General features: G+C 44.5%; 2 non-coding genes across 2 annotated transcripts; one reads left to right on the top strand and one right to left on the bottom strand.

The window, feature by feature from the left end:
• Positions 1-4,180: 4,180 nt before the first annotated feature.
• Positions 4,181-4,372, bottom strand: LOC143658138 (U2 spliceosomal RNA). The gene has a single exon (XR_013163156.1). It is a non-coding gene; the product is annotated as a U2 spliceosomal RNA (small nuclear RNA).
• A 9,770-nt stretch (positions 4,373-14,142) lies between these two features.
• On the top strand, positions 14,143-14,276 carry LOC143658163 (small nucleolar RNA SNORA16B/SNORA16A family). The gene has a single exon (XR_013163172.1). It is a non-coding gene; the product is annotated as a small nucleolar RNA SNORA16B/SNORA16A family (small nucleolar RNA).
• The last annotated feature ends 4,636 nt before the right edge of the window (positions 14,277-18,912 follow it).

Raw genomic sequence — 18,912 nt, forward strand, 5'->3', positions numbered from 1 at the left:
CACTTCAAAGAGTGGTTGTGAGGATTAAATGTGTTATATACGTGGAGAGCTTAAAATAATGCTGTGCATATAATAAGCAATCAGCACTAAGTCATTTTTAGCTGCTACTATTAGTAATCATTAAAATAAAAGGTCTCTTTATTTTGGATTTGTATGTTGTAAATAGTTTTCTTTTTCTTCTTTAAAACTGCTTTAGGTGAGCAATCAAAACCTTCCCCCCTCAAACAAATGAAAGTTTGTACCCTTTCTCAGAACTGGGGAGTAAAGAGCACACATGGAATCCGGGCTGGTCTTCCAAGGTGCTGTCCCCATTGGGCTGAGATTTTGAAGGTGAGTTTCAGAACACAGCAGGACCGGCGCTTACTTGCTGCCGACCTCTGTGAATGAGGAAACTTGGAAAACAAAGGAGGAGGAGGGGTGTCTCTTAATCGTGGGGATTCCGAGCGAATGCGGCAGCCCCCCCTCCCTTCCCGTCCTGTGGGCTGTGCCCACTAAGCATATTTCTTTTTCCTCCTATTAAAGCAAGAGGCTGCAGGGCTGAGGTGATCTCTGCAGAGAGGCAGTCAATCGAGAGGTTAGCGGTGTTTATTGATTTAGTAATTCACACGCACTTTTCCGGAGAGATTATCTTCCCCGAGACTCTGACAGCGGCCGCCAGCTGCTAATGCAACGCGGGGCTGCGGGCGAGGCGGAGGCGGCGGGCGGGCGGGGACAGATTGGCAGGGAAGCGAGGGGAGGCCCGTGAGGGGGGGACAGCCGGGGGTGGGAGAGGAAGGCGAGGCCTCACGCCGACCCCCAGGCCTGGGGCGGCCACCGGAGAGCGCGGCTGGGAGCTCAGGTCTCCAAGCTTCAGGAAACGGTAATGGACGCTTCTTCGAGGTCGGTGAGGTCCCCGCCCCAGCTGCGTCCCGAGTGGAAGTTTCCTTCCCACAGCTGCAGGGAGCGCAGCCCAAAGCCCGTCTCAGCTGCCAGCCTCCTGGGGATGGGCCTCCGGAGAAGAAAACGGCCTCCTGCGAGGTCCGAGACGGTCCCATCCAATGACCGACTGTCCAACCGGGTAACAACACCCCACCCCGACCCCTTACCCAGACCACCCCAGCCCGGGAGCCCGCACCCCTACTTCTCCTCCACCCAACCCGGCTTCCTGCCCCTGCCTCCTTTCTCCCACAAGTGTTGACCCAAGAACACGCCCCTCCCTGCAGGTGACCCTCACCTCACCGCAGTGCCCCCTCCCCCTCAACCTGCCAGGGCCTAATCAGTCCTCCCACCCCTTTCTGACTGGAACTGCAAGCAAAGCCTCTGGGGCTGCATAGCTCTTGGCTTTTTGTATCCAGGCCTGGTTTTAGAGGGTGGTTTTTATACACTGTGGCTCTGCGAGACTTAAGGAGGGCTCTCCCATCTGCAGGGCCCTGGCCAGGCAAATGTGGCCCCGAGCTGGCCGTCTGCAGTTCCTCACCCGCCTGCCTCACGTCCCCTTCCAAGGCCCGCTCTGTTTTCTGGCCCCAAGGCTTCTCGGGTCCAGGTTCTCCCCTGTAAGGGAACAAGCTCTGGCAGAACTCATTCCTGCTCAGGTGTCACAGCTCCTGCAAATCCGGTCAGAGCTGACACCCAGCCAGGGCCGCACTGCAGATTCAGGTGCCTGCTGGCTGAGAGCGCGCCTGGGGTTAGGAGTCACCTCTCCTGGTCCACTTTTTCCTTCCTCTACATCTTTTCGGCCCTGTCCTGTTCCTGTCCTGAACTTACCCAAGGTTAAGTGATTTCATACGTCCAACAGCCTGCCGGGCATCAAGAATGTGAGGCGGGATCAGAGGTAGATACCCTGCCCCAGACGGCCTGCCTCACAGTCTTGGGGGAGACACTTACTCATTCACTCGTTCATTCATTCATTACTTACAGACACCTACCAGGAACCACTGCTGTACTGATGGACAGAGCTCAGGGTCAAGGGGGGGCCGATACAGTCACAAAGTCCTTGGGAGGCAGGCGGACAAGGATTATTCTTCCCTCTCTGGGGCTAAGGAAACTGAGGCACAAAGGAATCAGCTAGTCAGAGAAGGAAGTGGTGGTGTTAACAGGACTCCTGAGCTGTTGGCTTGATGGTTACTTGATTCACTGCTCCTGGTAAAGGAAGATGAGAATCTTGGAGGGGTTCACTGGGGTTACCAGCTCAGGCCGGGCCCACCCATGCTGAAGAGTCGGACACAAGGGCAAGGGTGACTCTTCATCACCACAGTCTCAGGCCTGGAACCTGAGGGGATGGATAGCCCCATAATGGGCTGCTAATTGCAACTCCAGAGCTGAGTGTTTCTGGAATTGCAGAACTCTCTGACAGAGGAGGAAATACCAGCGGAACATTTTTGATGAATAATTCAGTGAGCTGAAATGGGAAATGAGAAAGTTTTCTCTCCACTAAAGTGGAATTTGAAAAAATTAGAAAGAAGGAGAAAATAATAATAGCAGCAAGTTTGAGCATTCTGGTCTCTCCACAGTAAAACCTTTGCATAACCATGAAAGACTGCTCACTGTGGTTTGCTTTTGACAATCTATAAGACTTCAGCTGAGGTAGAATTCTCAGGCCACCTGGGATTGATGGTGAATGTGACCCATCACCGTCAACTGGCTTTTCAAGCATTTATTCCACAAGTTCTATTTGACAATTACCAAATGCCAAATGCTGTGTTGGGTGTTAGAGATTCTGTGATGAAGAAAATAAGCAGATACTGTTCTTGCTCTCGTGGAGTGTGTGTGCACACGCATGTAGGGGCGATGTGCAGACCTTAAACGAAAAGCCATACCAGTTGGTAGATATATATCTACAATTTGAGTGACATATTTTATCAGTCAGGGTCCAACCAACAAGAGAAAAACCACTCAGTGTGTATAGCCAAGAGAATCAAATGCAGGAAGTTTGTGGATGATAGAAATGCTGAGAAGTTTGGGACAATGAGAGAACCCAGAAATTAGCAGCAAGAGGAGCCCACTTAACCTCTGGAGGGACAAAGAGAGTTGATGCTACCAGAACCCAGGAGCTGGGCCATCTGGCAAGAGCTGGAACCAACGCAGCGGCTGCTCAAGTAGGAGCAGAAGCCAAAGGGGAGCTTTAGCCTTCGTGTAGGTAAAAATCAAAGCCAATAGAAAAGAGAGAAAACCTGTGCCTTTTCCCCCTTCTCCTGCATTTCTGACTTCCCAAAGGCTGAGCCTATGCAGAAGTCAGAAAACAAGGGAGCCTGGGAAATACTGTCCACAGCCGTCAGCTCCCCACAGACACAGAGCAGGACAGGAGGAGGATGGGAGGATGGATCTGAAGGCAAACAGACCAGGAGGAGCCATCACTCAATGTCTCAAGGAAAAGAATAGAATCTTATGGGGGAGAATTAATGGGACAGTGTTATTACATTAGTTGATCAGGAAGGCCTCATTGAGTCATTTAAGTTAAACACAAAAGATTAGAAGCAGCTAGCCAGGCAAGAAGTGGGGTTGGGGGGCAAAGAGGACCACCTTTCTATGCATGTGCAAAGGCCCCGAGGCCAGCTGTGTATAGAAGTGAGAGTGAAGAGTGGAGAAAGTTAAGGGTGGAGCTGTGGTTGGGACAGGTGATATTAAGGAGTTGTTTGAATTTTAGAGAAGGAATATTCTCACATCTGAGTGCCTTGGATAGAAAAGAAGTTTCAAAGGGGGGTTTTAAACTCACATAGTGTCCATTTTTTATTAGACAAAGCCAAAACTAAAAACCCTTTAAATCTTCTGAAAACATAAGCAAATTCCCCTTGTGGATGGACTGATGCTGTAGTCACACTAGTTCCCTTAGGGCAGATAATACTGTGCTCTGGCAGAGTCTGTGAAGAAATATTTAATACAGTGGATTGATTTTTCTGGATTAGTTATTTCTAAATCCCTTAGGTGACCATCTATGGAAATAAGCAATTAGTCTTGACTCCATTTTCACCTCTGCCAGCAACATGACTCACTTACATCCCATTCTCTCACCTCCTCTGGGACACTATCAGGCTTATTTAAATGCCTGTGAAAGTGTGACTTGTATTTAAATGCATTTAAAACCACACTTGTATTCACAGTTAAGCTCATTTTTGTTCTTTCCTCAACAAATTTTCATCTATCTTATATTTTAATCAGATGGAATTTTTTTTCCCTGACTTTTCATACATTCATTGTTCCCCCGAGGGGGTGCACCGTTCCCGGAAGTACTGCAATACCAGGTCGATGCATGGAGCTGGACGGAGCAAGCTCTTATTCCATCTCCTAACTCCAAAAATCCATTTAATATATTGTCCTTGGATAGAGGACGTATAAGATATTAAACTGGTAAGAACAGATACTACACTTGATCTTAGCCAAAAGGCTGAGAAGCGATCAGATGGAATTTTTAAGAATAGATTGCTCCATGAACAATACTATGTCATGGAAATGCAAATGTATGCAATTTTTATGCGTAATAATTCATTAAATCAATGTTTTAATTTTTTATTAAAAATATTTTAATTGTGTAACCAGACTTATGTTAAGTGATATCAGGGTTAAAAATATATGAGGAAGTTCTATTCCTCCACATGATGCAGCAACTGGAAACAAACTTATCTTCTCGCTGTTAACTAGAAAAATAAACCAAAGATAACAAGGCAACAGTTTTCGGGTATTGGGGAACACTGATCCCTGAGAAAAAGATCAAGTAAGATCAACCTCGCTTTCTGTGTGAAGGCATCTTCTTCAGGGAAGGTGTGCTGGTTTGAAAGGATGTATGCCCCCTAGAAAAGCCGTGTTTTAATCAAAATCCCATTTCATAAAGGTAAAATAATCCTTATTCAATACTGTTTGTTTGAAACTGTAATCAGATCATCTACCTAGATAGTGTGATTTAGTCAAGAGTGGTTGTTAAACTGGATTAGAGAAAGACACGTCTCCACCCATTTGGGTGGGTCTTGATTGGTTTATTGAAGTCCTATAAAAGAGGAAACATTTTAGAGAAAGAGAGTCAGAGAGAGCAGAGCAGAAAAACATAGCCATGAGAAGCAGAGTCCACCAGCCAGCGGCCTTTGGAAATGAAGAAGGAAAACACCTCCTAGGGAGCTTCACGAAACAGGAAACCAGGAGAAGAAGCTAGCAGATGATGCCGTGCTCACCATGTGCCCTTCCAGATGAGGGAGAAACTCTGACTGTGTTCACCATGTACCTTCTCATTTGAGAGAGAAACACTGAACTTCATCAGCCTTCTTGAACCAAGGTATCTTTCCCTGGATAGATGCCTTAGATTGAGCATTTCTATAGACTTGTTTAAATGGGGACATTTTCTCAGCCTTAGAACTGTAAACTAGCAACTTATTAAATTCCCCTTTTTAAAAGTCATTCTGTTTCTCGAATATTGCATTCCAGCAGCTAGCAAACTAGAACAGAAGGAGATCCCAAGCAGAGCCTAACTCTCTCTGAATTGAAGAGACAGAGATTGAAGAGGGCTGGAGTGTAAGGCAGAATAATTAAGAAAGAAGCTGCTTAAAGAAATACCCCCCAGAAAACTGCATAGGGTTCCTCTGTGTCTGTTGCTGAATTCTAAGTCGTGTAAGCATAGGATGAAAATCTCTGAAGCTGAAAGAAAAAAATAGATAACTATAAGCTGAATAGTTCACAGAGCTCACTCAGTGCAGAGAGAAGATAAAATTCTGACAAGCCAGTATAGAGACTCTCTTATATGATGAGTCACATCTTAGTTGTGGGGCTACACTAATCTTAGAATAAAGACTACTCATGACTCACCCTAAAAAAATAAAACCTTATAAACAAACCTTAGGAAGATCAAGCTGATCTGCAAGTAACTTAACTGCCTACCATTAAAAAGTCAACACCCTTTAAAGGTACACAGTGAAACCTAATGCTCGACAATGTAAAACTCATGATGCAGGACATAGTCAAAACTTACCAGACATGTGAAGAAACGGGAAAATGTGACGAAAACCCTGGAGAAAATCCAGACAGTGGAAATAGATATGGAATGATAGCTTATAAAATTAGCAGATGAGCTTTTAAAAACACTTATTAAAAATATTTTCAAGGCTTCAAAGGAAAATAGAAACAATAAGAATAGAAAAGGACGATATAAAATAATCAAATGGAGGTATGAGCAATGAAAATGAAATATTTGGAATGAAAAATTCACTAGAAAGGATTAGTATCAGATTAGACATTGAAGAAAAAATTTCCATCACCTTGAAGGCATAGCAATAAAAATTATTCAAGGTGAAGCTCAGAGGGGAAAAAAAAAAGGAGACTATTTAAAAACAAAAATGAATATAACACCAGTGACTTGTGGAAAAGTATCAGTCTAACCAACATGTATCAGAGTCCTAGAAGGAGATGGGAAGGAGAGAAAAACAGTTGAAGAAATAGTAAAAAAATCCCATAATTGATGTAAATTATAAATCTGTAGATCTAAGAAGTTCAGTGAATGCCAAGCAGACAAACACAAAGAAAACCACACCAAGACACATAATCATATTTCTGAAAACCCGTGAGTATATGAAAATTTTATAAGCAGCAAGAGAAAAAGTACACATTAAATAGAGAGGAACGAAGCTATAAATACCACTGACTTCTGTTCAGAAGCTATGCAAGCCAGAAGACAACAGAGTGACATCGTTAAAGTGCTGAAAGGAAAAAATAAAACCATCAATCTAGAATTCTATACCCTCGAAAAACTTTCAAAAATGAAAGCAAAAATAAAGATTTTTACACAAAAAAGAAGATAATTTGTTACCAGCAAGCTTGCGTTACAAAAATATGTTAAGAACACTTCCTCAAGCAGAAGCTAAATGACATGAAATGGAAACTCAGAGAAATAAAGAGTTCTGGAAATAGTAAATAAATGGGTAAATATAAAAGGTAGTTTTTTCCTAATTTTTTACTTGACTATTTAAAGTAAAATTCCTAATAATATGTGGTTTATAGCATACATGGAAACAAAATGCATGACAACAGTACCACAGAGGGTAAGCTGGAGAATTGAGGTCGGACGTGGTATGGTTCTTTACCTTACACATGTAGTAATATAATAGTATTTGAAGATAAACTGAGATAAGTTAAAGTTGTATTTTGTGAACCTGAGTAACAACAACAAAAAAGAGTAGTGTGCTGGTTTGAAAGTATTCTGTACCCCAGAAAAGCCATGTTCTAATCTTGATTCAGTTTTGTGGGGGCAGTCATTTCTTTTAATCCTGATTCGGTAATATAGGGCAGAAACTTTTGATTCCATGGAGATGTGACATGCCCAATTATGGGTGTGACCTTTTAATCAGATGAGATGTGACTCTCTACCCATTCAAGGTGGGGTCTTTATTGGAATCCTTTAAAAGAGGAAACATTTTGGAGAAAGCTCAGAGCTGATAGAGATGCTTGGAAAACAGTTGCTTCAAAGCCGACAGAAACAGAGATGCTTGGAGATGCTTGGAGTTCAGCAGATATCACCATGTGTCTTCCCATGAGATGTCAAGAAAGCCTTCCAGAGAGAACCAAGGGAAACCAAGAGATAAGAGTCAGCCCCGGAGAAACAAAGTGAGGAACCCCCGCAGGAACAGAAGCCAAAAGCAACAGAGCCCAGGAGCAAAGGACCAGCAGATGCCAGCCACGTGCCTTCCCAGCTGACAGAGGTGTTCCAGATGGCATTAGATTCTCTTGAGTGAAGGTAACCTCTTGTTGGTGCCTTAGTTTAGACATTTTCTCAGTACTAAAACTGGAAACTTGTAATTAATTAAGTTCCCTTTTTAAAAGCCATTTTTATTTCTGACATTCCAGCCACTTAACAAACTAATACATATAGGTATAACGAAAAGCCAATAATAGTGACAATATAGTACAAAATTAAAAACTCCTCAGTTCAAAAGAAGGCAGAAAATGAGGGACTATGGAAGAAAGAGCAGATGGGACAAACACAAAATCAACAACAAGATGGGAACTTAAACCCAACAATATGGATAATTACATTAAATGTAACTTGTCTAAGCACTCCAATTAAAAGGTAGAAATTTTTAGACTGAAATAAAAAAGCAAGATCCAACCATGTGCTGCCTACAAGAAACACACCTTAAGGATATATACACAAATAGATTAAAAGTTAAATGATAGAAATTTTTACACCACACAAATACTAATTATAAGAAAGCTGGTGTGGCTAAATTAATATCAAAGTAAGCTTCAGTACTAACAAATATTACCAGGGGTAAATAGGGAAGCTTCATAATTATAAAAAGGCCAAGTCATCAAAAAGACATAAAAATCCAAAATGTATGTGTCCACTCAATAACAGAGTTTTGAAATACACAAAGCAAGAACAGACCTTGATGAAAGGAGAAATAGACAAATTCACAGTAATGGCAACAACTTCAACACTCCTCTCTCAGTAGACAGAAAATCAGTAGAGCTATGGGAGACTGGAAACACACTACCAATCCAACTTGGCTTAATTAACATTTGTAGAACACTCCATCCAACAAAACAGAACATTGTCTGCAATAGACCACATTCTGGGCCATAAAACAAATCTCAGTTGAATTAATAGACTATTTTTCTGACTGCTTTGAATTAAATTAAATTAACAACAGAAAGATATCTGGGAAATCCCCTAATATGTGGATATGAAACAACACACTTCTAAATAACCCATCGGTCAAAAAAGAAATCACGAGGGAAATTAGAAATTAAAATTTTACTAGAAGGCCTCAAGAGCTGATTTGAGATGGCAGAAGAAAGCTTGAAGCTTTCTCACCAAGAGATCATGTTTCTTCTGGATGTTGTCATAATGGAAAGAACGTACAGAATGGCTATAGCCATCTTACTTTGGCTAGATGATGTGGCTGACCCTTGAGGGTCCAGGTCCAAGGGACAAAAAAGAGCTCAAGGCTCTGATGACATCTCAGAACTGCTGAATCAACTACCCCTGGAGCTTATCCTTGTTTCTGGAGCTCAGCTCTGTCAGTTGGTACATTTCCTTACTGCCTAGACCATTTCAATTAGGTTTTTTTATCTCTTAAAGCTGAAAGAATCCAATGTGTCCTTAGTGCCAATCTGATGGGGTTGAAAGCAAAAAGAGGAATTAACAGTTTGGGGAAAGAAGACATATTTTGTTTATAGAAAGCGCCCTTTATCTGGGGTGAGGGGGAGGGCAGGGGAGATTCATACAGTGCTCAGATATCTCAAATCATAGAATGACAGAATTGGAAGCATTTTTAGAACTTGTTCTTCACAAGAATATTTCTTGATCTCCTAATCCACCCTGGGCCCCCATCACCCTCTATGTCTCATCATCACATTTTGTTTTCTTGACAGAGCTTATCACCGTCTGAAATCACTTTCTGATTTATTTGTTTTCTTGTCACTTGTCCGACTTTCCATGAAAGCGGGACCCTCATCTGCAGTGGTGGAGACTGCTGGTTGTTTACCCACAGCTCCTCTCCCTGTCCTGCGTGTAAACAGAAGCCCTGTGGGGAAGGATATGATGCTATAACTAGCTTAAAAAGCTACACTTTCCAGCCTGCCTCGTTGATAGAAGCAGCCGATTAGATATCAGTTGAAATAATTCTGTGTGCTCCTCAGAAAGCTCGTTAAAGAGGACTGATTTAGCTTGGAAGAGCTCTTTGTTTTGCCCTTGCCCATTCTTCCTTCCTATTGCCTGGTGTTTGATCACATGGCTGGAGTTGCATCAGCCATCTTGGGACTGTGAGGTGACCTTTAAAGATGGAAGTCACGTGCTGAGAAGAGCAGACTGGAGAAATAGAAGGAACCTGGGTCCCTTGTGACTGTGGAGCCACCATATTGGCCCTGAGCTGCAGGTCTCTGGACTTGCTTTATGTGACAGAAATAAATAAACCACTGTCATGTCTTGAGTCACTGGTATTTGGGCTTCCTATTATATAGAGTTGAATCTAATCTTCAATGATAACCCTGGTAATTCCTAGGCTTAGAACAGCACCTGGCTCATCATAAGAGCTCAATTAATATCTGTTGAGTGAAAGAAGGGGACCTAACCCCTCTGGTTAACAGGAGAAGGTATTGGGCTCAGAGAGAGGGAACAGCTTGCCCTAGTCACATAGATCTGAAGGAATAGACACAGGATTCTGTAAATTGCCTGCATTGTCAGGCTTCCCACAGTGCACCTGGATTAACTCTCCATCTACACGTGGCCAAAGGGACACAGTCTTTATGGATCAGAGGCAGCAGCAGCCCAGACTGCCCTGCTTAGCTGCCTGCCAGGGCCCACCTCACTCCACCCAGCTGAGCGGGGACTCAACCCTAGTCCTCAGCCCTGACCCTCCCGGGAGCATATACCCTTTCAGCAAAGATCTGCCACAGGCACAGAGTGCCCCCACCACTCGGAGACGTGGGATGGGGCCCAGCCAGGGTTCTCAGAAAGGTCACCCCCCTGACCCATCTAGAATTCCGAGAATGTGATTAGGCCCCCGCCTTATCCCTGCGACCTCTGACCCAGCTGCCTCGAGAGGCCCATTCACTTATCCCTGCCGGTTGCTATCAGGCACTGGGGCAGACAGGATGCCCATGATGTTCTCAGGCCATCTCTTTCTTCTCTGTGGCTCACCTCTATACCCAGGTTGTGAGAGATAATTTAGGTCCTTGTCTACTACTCATTATCGTGCTCATTCTTCTTCCTTTCCCATGATACTTGGGCTTAGGTTGTTAAGGAGACCACTTAGGGCTCTTGTCACATCTTGATCAGGCTGGAAGTGCTGATGTCCAGACCAGCAGGTCCTCCTCTACCTAACTGACCAAGCTCAGTGTATTCTTCCCTTGACTGGCAGAATGTAAGAGGGTAGTAGTGATAATAATAATGGCAATAATAATCGCTAACATTTACAAGTGTTTATCACACCCTCAGTGTGGCGCTATCTTATATAAAGGTCTCATTTAATTCTCACGATAACATTATGAGGCAGGTATCAGAATCCCCATTTGATAGGAAAGGAAACTGAGGCACAGAAAGATTAAGTAACTCATCAAGGCAACAGTCAGTAAGTGAGGGAGTGGACACTCACTTCCTAGATGTAGCTCTTAGTTCCATGGGGTGCCCTCTCTCTCTCTGAGGGTTCTATGAGTCAGCACATTCTTGCTACCCCCAGTAAAGAGAATACAGCCTCCTGCTTGTGCACGTTCATTCATTCATTCATTCAATATTTACTGGATACTTACCACGTGCCGTGCCCCATGCTAAGTACTGGGGTTTAAAGACATACTCCATGGCTCCTGGGAGGGGCTAGATTATTGTTCTGCTCATATTCACTCCCTTCCTCCGCCTCTTCCCTGGGTCCAAGATACTTTTCTGCCTCATTGACTTTGGACATGACCACCTGACCTACCTTTGGCTGGTGGAACGTGAGTGGGTGTCATGTGAGCAGAGGCTTTATGTGCCTTTAAGTGTGTCTGTGTGGTCAAGCTGCCTCTTGAGCTCCCGCCATTCACCATGAGAAGAGCATCTTCCAGGTAGTCAATGGTCTAAGGATGCAAGACATGTGGAGCTGAACTAGATTTGACCTGCAACTTGGAGCTGAGACCTGCAAAACTGAGAGAATACAAAAATACGTACTTGTTTTTTAAAAACTCTTGCAGCGATGGCTGACTGGTGCAGCTCCTGTGTTCCAGGAGCTAGAGATTAAAGGGGAATCGGCAACTATAATCCAGTGTGATCACAAGCTGGGATGGAAGGATATACAGGCTACTCTGGGCACACAAAGGAGGGCTTCCACCCCAGTCTGAGATAGACTGAGCAAGGAGAGAAGGTTAGATGGCTGAGGAGAAAGCCGCAGAAGTGTGTAACTGTCCCCCTTACTAGAACCCTTGTGAAAAACTTGGATGTCATGTGTGTGCTCTATAAATGCTCATTCTCCTCACAAGTGCAAATCAGACACTCATCTGAGCCTGACAAAATGAAAAAGTGAATCAGGTCTCCTGGAGACCAGAAGAGGAGTTTGATATGTATGGGCTTTCTAGAGTCCTCGTCTTTCTCTTTCTCTGCTCTCTCTGCTCCTCCTGAGAACTTCCCATTGTCCACCCCCTCCTCACTGTCTTCTAGTTGGGCTTCCCAGCTGCCCATCTGAGCAGCTTGTGTTCTGGATCGTCTCTCATCTCCAGCACTTTGGCAAGGGACATCTTATGTGTCAGAATGAGCCTCCAGTGGAGAGAGGAAGACCAATTCCATAGGAAGAGAAATGAACTGGACTCTGCTGTCTGACTTGTATCCTCCCCTCCCTCTACAATGGGTACGCGGGAGAAGCCTGCGTCAACTGGCTCCTTGTCTTGCGACTCCTCTGGCCTTGTGAGTCCACACTGACCACTGCTCTGAAAGTTTTTTGACCTGATTAAGTTGCTGGCACAAATCTATATTACTGGATTGTGAACCCTTAGAAAGAAGACCTCACTTAGGTTTACGCCCTGAGCCCCTGTGCAAGGCTCATGGCAGATGGGGTAAATACCAGGTAGGCTGATTTTCTCTGCTGAGGCATAGAGAGAGGCTGCTGCTTTCCCAGCAACACCTGGCAAGTATTTCTTGGTTTAGAACTGAAACACTGTTGTGTGTTTTATAATGCTTACTCATAACATAAATATCAGATTTTACTCTTCATGGTTTTTTTTGAAACTAAAAGAGCAGGCACAACAGCTTATTAGGGCAAGTTAAAGCCATTCTATACAAACAGGTCTTCCTGCCCCTCCTATAAACGCCACCAGGAAAACTGCCTTCAAATTTACCTGCATTGTGCTCTGTCTTAATTTGGGTCTCCCCAAAGCTAACCCCAAGACAAGCACACAACCGCAAGCAGTTCATCTGGGAGGCGATCCCAGGAAGTGTATGAAGGAGTCAGGAAGTGAGACAGGGAAGGGAGGGAAGCCAATAAGGGGAGTGGCAAAGAGTGGGTCACCACTGTGGGCTATGAGGGCTAAATTCTGCCAGGAACCCCAAAGAGACTGTGTGCCACATGCCTCAAAATTGTCCCACCAAGGGGTGAGGAAGCTGGGGTGTTTATCCACCAGCCAGTGTTCCCCAGTAGTTGAGGGTCACTCCTGGGGTATTAACCCTCAGGCACCTCCAGACTGTTCTGGGCCTGACCAAACACACTCCCATAACAGGAACCTGCTAGGGCTTGTTGTAGCCCATACCTTGGGCTCACGCCGCTGTCTGGTTTTCAGATCTCTGCATGTGCCAACCTCATCCTTCCCACCTGGTCTTATCTCTCATTCCTCTTTAGTCAATTGTCTGCCGACTAGCCTGAGCAGTAGCTCCTGGCTAGCCCACAATGTTTATGCTGCCTGGAAAGCCCCCTCCTCTTCTTACTCCTTGAAATGCTGCTACTTTTTCAAGGTCTAGTAAAAATCTCATCCCATTGTTTTCTGAACTCCTATTATACTTATCATCAGTGTCTCTGAATCCAAAACTTAAATTTTCTCTGCCCTCTGCTTGAGGAGACAGACCATGCCTAATATTTAATTTATATCCTGCAGTGATATTTAGAGTAAAATTTGGACATGTGTGGATTGACTAATGGAATAATGATTGCTTTAAGCATTGGCTAGAATAGTGAAAAATCTGATTTGGGAAATTCTAATAGTGAGTCATATGATGTACCGAGCATCTTACACTCCCTAACCCATTTAATCCTTGCAACAACATTACTGCCCGATTTAAAAGTCAGGAGGGACTGAGACTTAGAGAAGTTAAATAACTTGCTCATAGCTTCACACCTAATAGGGAAAAGATCGAGATTTCTGAATCCAGAGACCGAACTGTAAATGGTTTGTTCTCAGGGCAGTATTTTGGTTCCTAAATTTTACTTCTCATACCTTCATTCCCATATCCCCTTCAGGATTTTGGATCAAATGCACAAGTGAGAAGCAGTGTTGCTTTAAGAAGATGAGTGGCATCCCCCAGTGCAGGACTCCCTGATAGAACAGAGTGTAACTACCAGGTCTTAGGGAAGCTGCCTGCTTCCTCCCCGTCAAATCCGGAATGATTGCCCTTGGAGCTGACCCAACCCAATCTACTGACACTAATGCCTACAAAGAAGAGGAAAACCGAAAGAAAAGAATGGCCATGCTAGCCTACCCCAGAGGCTAGAAGTGGAATAAAATGGCTGGTCTGGTGGCCTTTATCAAAGTGGCAGCTGCTTCCACATAACTGCTGTGGTCAGAAAGGAGCCTAGAGTGATAGTTTTCTTGATGATCGTCATTGTGTTTGCTGTAACTGATCCACAACATTTAAGGAAAAGACAGCTCCCCTTGTACCTGCCATTTCCCAGCAGTGCTGCGTGGAGGTGGTCGTCCAGGTGAATGAGGCCTCCAGGGATCAGGGCCAGCTGTTGAAAGGCAAGAGTTTCCTGGCAGTGAGGACAAGTCTGGAGACATCAGCTTGCTGCTGGAGCAGATCTGGCTGACTGGTAAGGCAATCCTCATCTGTGACTATAGATATAGAGTTGGGAGAAGCACTGCGGGACAAGGCAGCCTAAAAGCACCCAAATAATTATTAGGTGGAAATAGTAAGCGTGATGAGCAGAGACCTTGGTTTTTGCTTCGTGCTTAGTACCTGGCATGTTGGGGACCAATAAAAGATTTAAAGTAAAAGGGTTAGGTGGCAGGGCCAGCCTGTCTCTTTACTGCCCCAAGAACAGAGACTTGGGAATAAAATGTGGCCCTCTGGGGAGTGTGGCATTGGCCTGCTAGATGAAAGCACCAGGCTTCTTTAAATGTGGAAAAGCAGAAGCGTCAGTGCCATAGTGAGGCAGCCGTTGTTGGCTTTCAAGATGGGAAGGGACCACAAGTCAAGGAATGTAGGCAGCTTCTAGACGCAGAAAAAGGCAAGAAAATGGATTGTCTCCTAAAGCCTCCAAAGAGGAATATGGACCTGTTGACACCTTGATTTTAGTGTAGTAAGACCCACAATGGATGTCTGACCTACAGAACTGTAAAGTACTAAATATATGTTGTTTTAAACCATTGTTTGTGGTAATTTGTTATAGCACAAAAGAGTACAACTGTGTTCTGATGCAATACTGTGAGTATGGTTGAGGAAAAGACACCATTCTTTTCCTACTTATGCCTCTCTCTGTTTTTCAGGGGTTCACAGAAGCAAATCTGGTAAACACCAAATCCCTTCTTAGCAGCCTCAGGTTTCTCATGTACATCCTACATGTTGTGGCCAATAACAAATCATGTGTTTGATGGTTCCATTTTGTATGATTGTGGCCTCATTTAACAATCACTCCTAGGAGATTTAAACCAAAGTTTTAAAACATAATGGATGAGCTGGTAGATGAGTGTATTGCTGATATGGTCCATCAGTCTGATATTTAATTAGATTTATTTGATACCTATTGATAATTTGAGTAGTCAAAACTCTCCTCCATGCTTGTCTTCTAGGTATATGAAAGCTGCTCCTGTATGTTACTGGAATTGCAAACAAAACTCTGCTTTGGAAGTTAACTCCAAAAGTGCTCTTTTAATCATTCATTGAAAATGTATTGATGGAGAATCTACTATGGACCATGCAATATTCTTGAGTCTCAAGGACACCTTAGGGGCAACAGAGTCTCTGCTCTCCTGACATTTATAGCCTTGTAAGGGAAACAGACTCTAAATTGCACACATACTTGGTTTATTACAATTGTGATCAGGGCCATAGAAGAGAATACAGGGTGCTAGGAGAGCTTACACCAAAGGGGCCTGAGCTGGTCTGGGGGTCAGTGAGGCTTTGATGAGGAATGTCATTTGGCTCAGACCCAAGGAATGAGTAAGAATCCATTGGGAGAAAATGTGGAGGATGGAGAATAATTCAGGGAGAAGTCCATGGGTATCACAGTTGAGTATTAGCCAAGTGGGGACAGCCACACCTCTGTGGAAACCTACGCAGGACAACTGGTACCCAAAGACAAGGACAAAGACCAGTGTCCAGAAACCCAGCAGGGCAGACCCCACAGGGAAGACAGCAACAGGGACAGATGCTCTAGAAAGGGGAATTAGAGATGATAAAGGTGGAGGCTGATACCAGATACTTCAAACTCAAATGCCAGCCCAACTGCCTCCATGATGGCTCATTTCCTTTCTCCACGCCTTCATCTGCTGTCTTCAGAAAAGATTCCTTACTTGACATTATCCACATGAGTTCCCCACTGCCATTTGAGATCCTTCTGCCACAGGAGGAGACCAACACCCTTAACCCTCTCCTGTACCAGGAGGAGAAATGTGATATCCCAGTTCACAGTGGTTTCAAAACCAAAGTCCCTATTCACCTCTCTTCTATCCCCGCCCCACCCCCCTCATCAATCTTGTCTTCTCTTTCTCTGCCCAACAATCTTGGGGACAGTCTCTGTCAGAGATTTAATGGGACTGTTCATAAAACCATCCATTCTTGCCTTCTAATCCCCCTCTTCAAGGGTGTGCACACACGTACACACACACGCACAGCCCTGGGTCTACAAAGGTGGGCGTGTAGAGTGGGTGGGGAGAGAAGCAGTAAAAATGAAGACTTCATTTCCCCTATAAATCATACAGACAGGTGGGTGGTGCTGAAGCATTAGGGTTACAAATTGTTCTGAGCATGCAGCCTTCTGCTCCTCCAGTATTTCCTGACAGCTCAGGCCTTGTTTCTCTACAGAAATCTCCTCTGGCTTCTAACCTTCCCTGATCCAAAGATGCTGACTTGGTCCCCCAACATGAGTTGTGAATAATCAATCAGTTTCTTCATCTCTCTTACACACACTTGCACACATACGTGCACACACACACACACACACACATATGCAGGCAAATCAGATCTCTGTGTTTAGATAATAATCATGTTGGTAATAACAGAAGTGACTAATGTTTATTAAGCACCTACTGCATGCCAGTCACTGTGCTTTGTGCATATATTATCCCATTTGATCTTCACAGCAGCCTTTTGAAGTATCACCATATCATCATTATCATCATCTTCCTTTTGCTGAAGAGAAAACTAAGGCACAGAGAAGAATAATTTGCCCTGGTTGCACAAGGAACCAGTGGTGGGGCCAGGATTCCAACCCAGACAGTCCAACCCAAAGCCCCACCAGTAAGCACAGTGATCAACTGCCCCCAAGGATATTGTGGCATGGATTTCACCCCCACTGAGTCAGGGACACCTAACACATACCTCCAACCCCTCCAGAAAATCTCGGTGTGTTGGAGGCTTAAGGATACAGCCCCCCAACAAGGACAAAAATTTGGGCCATTGATAGCTGCCCTAACACAGTGCAGGGAGGCCCTGATGACGCTGCAGAAAAAGTCTCTGCTGAAGAGAAGGCAGGCATATGACTGATGAGATGAGGGTGCAGATAATTTCTCCTAGGAGTTTTCTGGATGTGGATGGGTGCCTCCCTCCCCCTACAAATAGCTCCTGTACTGAGTGACAGGAGCAACCTCAACCCATGAAGACAGTCCTCCTCAGTCTTCCCCATTAATGAGTGTATAACGAAGGCCTAACTAATTGTCTTTTCATGCCCTAAGAGTCCTAGTGTGCCCTAGATACCCCAGACCACAGAAACTTGGGTGCAGTGACAGAGTCCCTGGTATCTCTACTGTTGAAAATCCCAAACTGAGTTCTTTCCTACTCACTATGGCAAAGCCTCCTTTGTCCCAGGGCAGTGTGTTGCCCACCTTTGCTGCCCACCCCTGGAGGGCCTGTAGCCGAGGTCAGAGTGATGGTTCACCAACCCTACGTTGGGGGCAGGTACCAGAGCAAGGCGGCTACCCGGCAAAGAGCTGTCTCTCAGTGAAGGGCCGGAGAGGGGCCAGGGATGATTGTGCTCTGGACCGTGAGAAAGCCATTTGTCCCTCCTGATGAGTGTCCCTGTGTGAAAATAATGTTTTTAACATCTTTTTTTAAAAAAAAAACTAAGGCCTGGTTTTAAAGGGGGGGGGGCAATCCCCCAGAACAGCCATGTCTGTCACCTTGAGTAAGACTCAAGGGGAAGCTATGAATGAAATGGCTTAGTACGTTTCCTATTTGCTTGTTAGTGTGTTGGTGTGTTCTCTATATTCACATGTGTACGTGTGCAAGAGAGAGAGATTGAGGCAGAGCATGCAAGAAGAGAAAGAGAAGAATATAGGATTATAGGCTTTCCAAATTTAGTGATTTAGCAATGACCTGAATTGCTTAGAAATGTGACTCTTCCATGCTTGGGGACTGCTCAAGGGCATCACAAAGAGGAAGGAAGCACTGGAGGCTGGCTTAAGGCTCAGCAACCTGGATGGTGCAGGACTTGATTGGCTTTCTTATGGATAGAAAAGTCCAGCCAGGTATAAATTGGCAAAGGTTTTTAAAACAATAATCATTAAAATATGGAGGCATCGATCTGACTGCTCTTCTCTTTGAAACAAAATATAAACAACGGGGATAGTGAGGACAGAAAGGAAACTCATCACTGGTGGAAGAAAAAGCAGCTAAAACCACAAACTATGCTCTGAAAGATTGTTGACTTAAACATTAGAACCCAGGAGAAGAGATTGCTCTCAGGAGTTTACTTTAGGTGTAAGAAACTAGGAAGGAGGAAATGGGGTGGGAGGGGAAACCAAAACAAAGACATGGCAAAGGGGGGTTGATCCTGCTGGGGCATAGAGAAAGTGCTCTAGATTTAGTTTTCCTGAGGAATGGAATTGGAGAGCATCTATCTGCCAGCCCTGCTCCCCACAAGGTATTAACTCCCACCTAATTCCAGGGAATGTATGGATGAATTACATCTCAGTATCGGAGAAACTCTGGGACAGGAAGTAATAAGTGTAGTGCTGCCAAGGTGAAGTGCTGTCAGTACACTTGCAGAAAGCTGGCTGTGCAGTAAAGGCTAAAGCAAAAGATGGGGCAGGAGGATGTGGGGCAGGGAGCAAGGGAAGTCTGACATT

This window comes from Tamandua tetradactyla, chromosome 15 (assembly GCF_023851605.1).
Source record: "Tamandua tetradactyla isolate mTamTet1 chromosome 15, mTamTet1.pri, whole genome shotgun sequence".
NCBI lineage: Eukaryota > Metazoa > Chordata > Mammalia > Pilosa > Myrmecophagidae > Tamandua > Tamandua tetradactyla.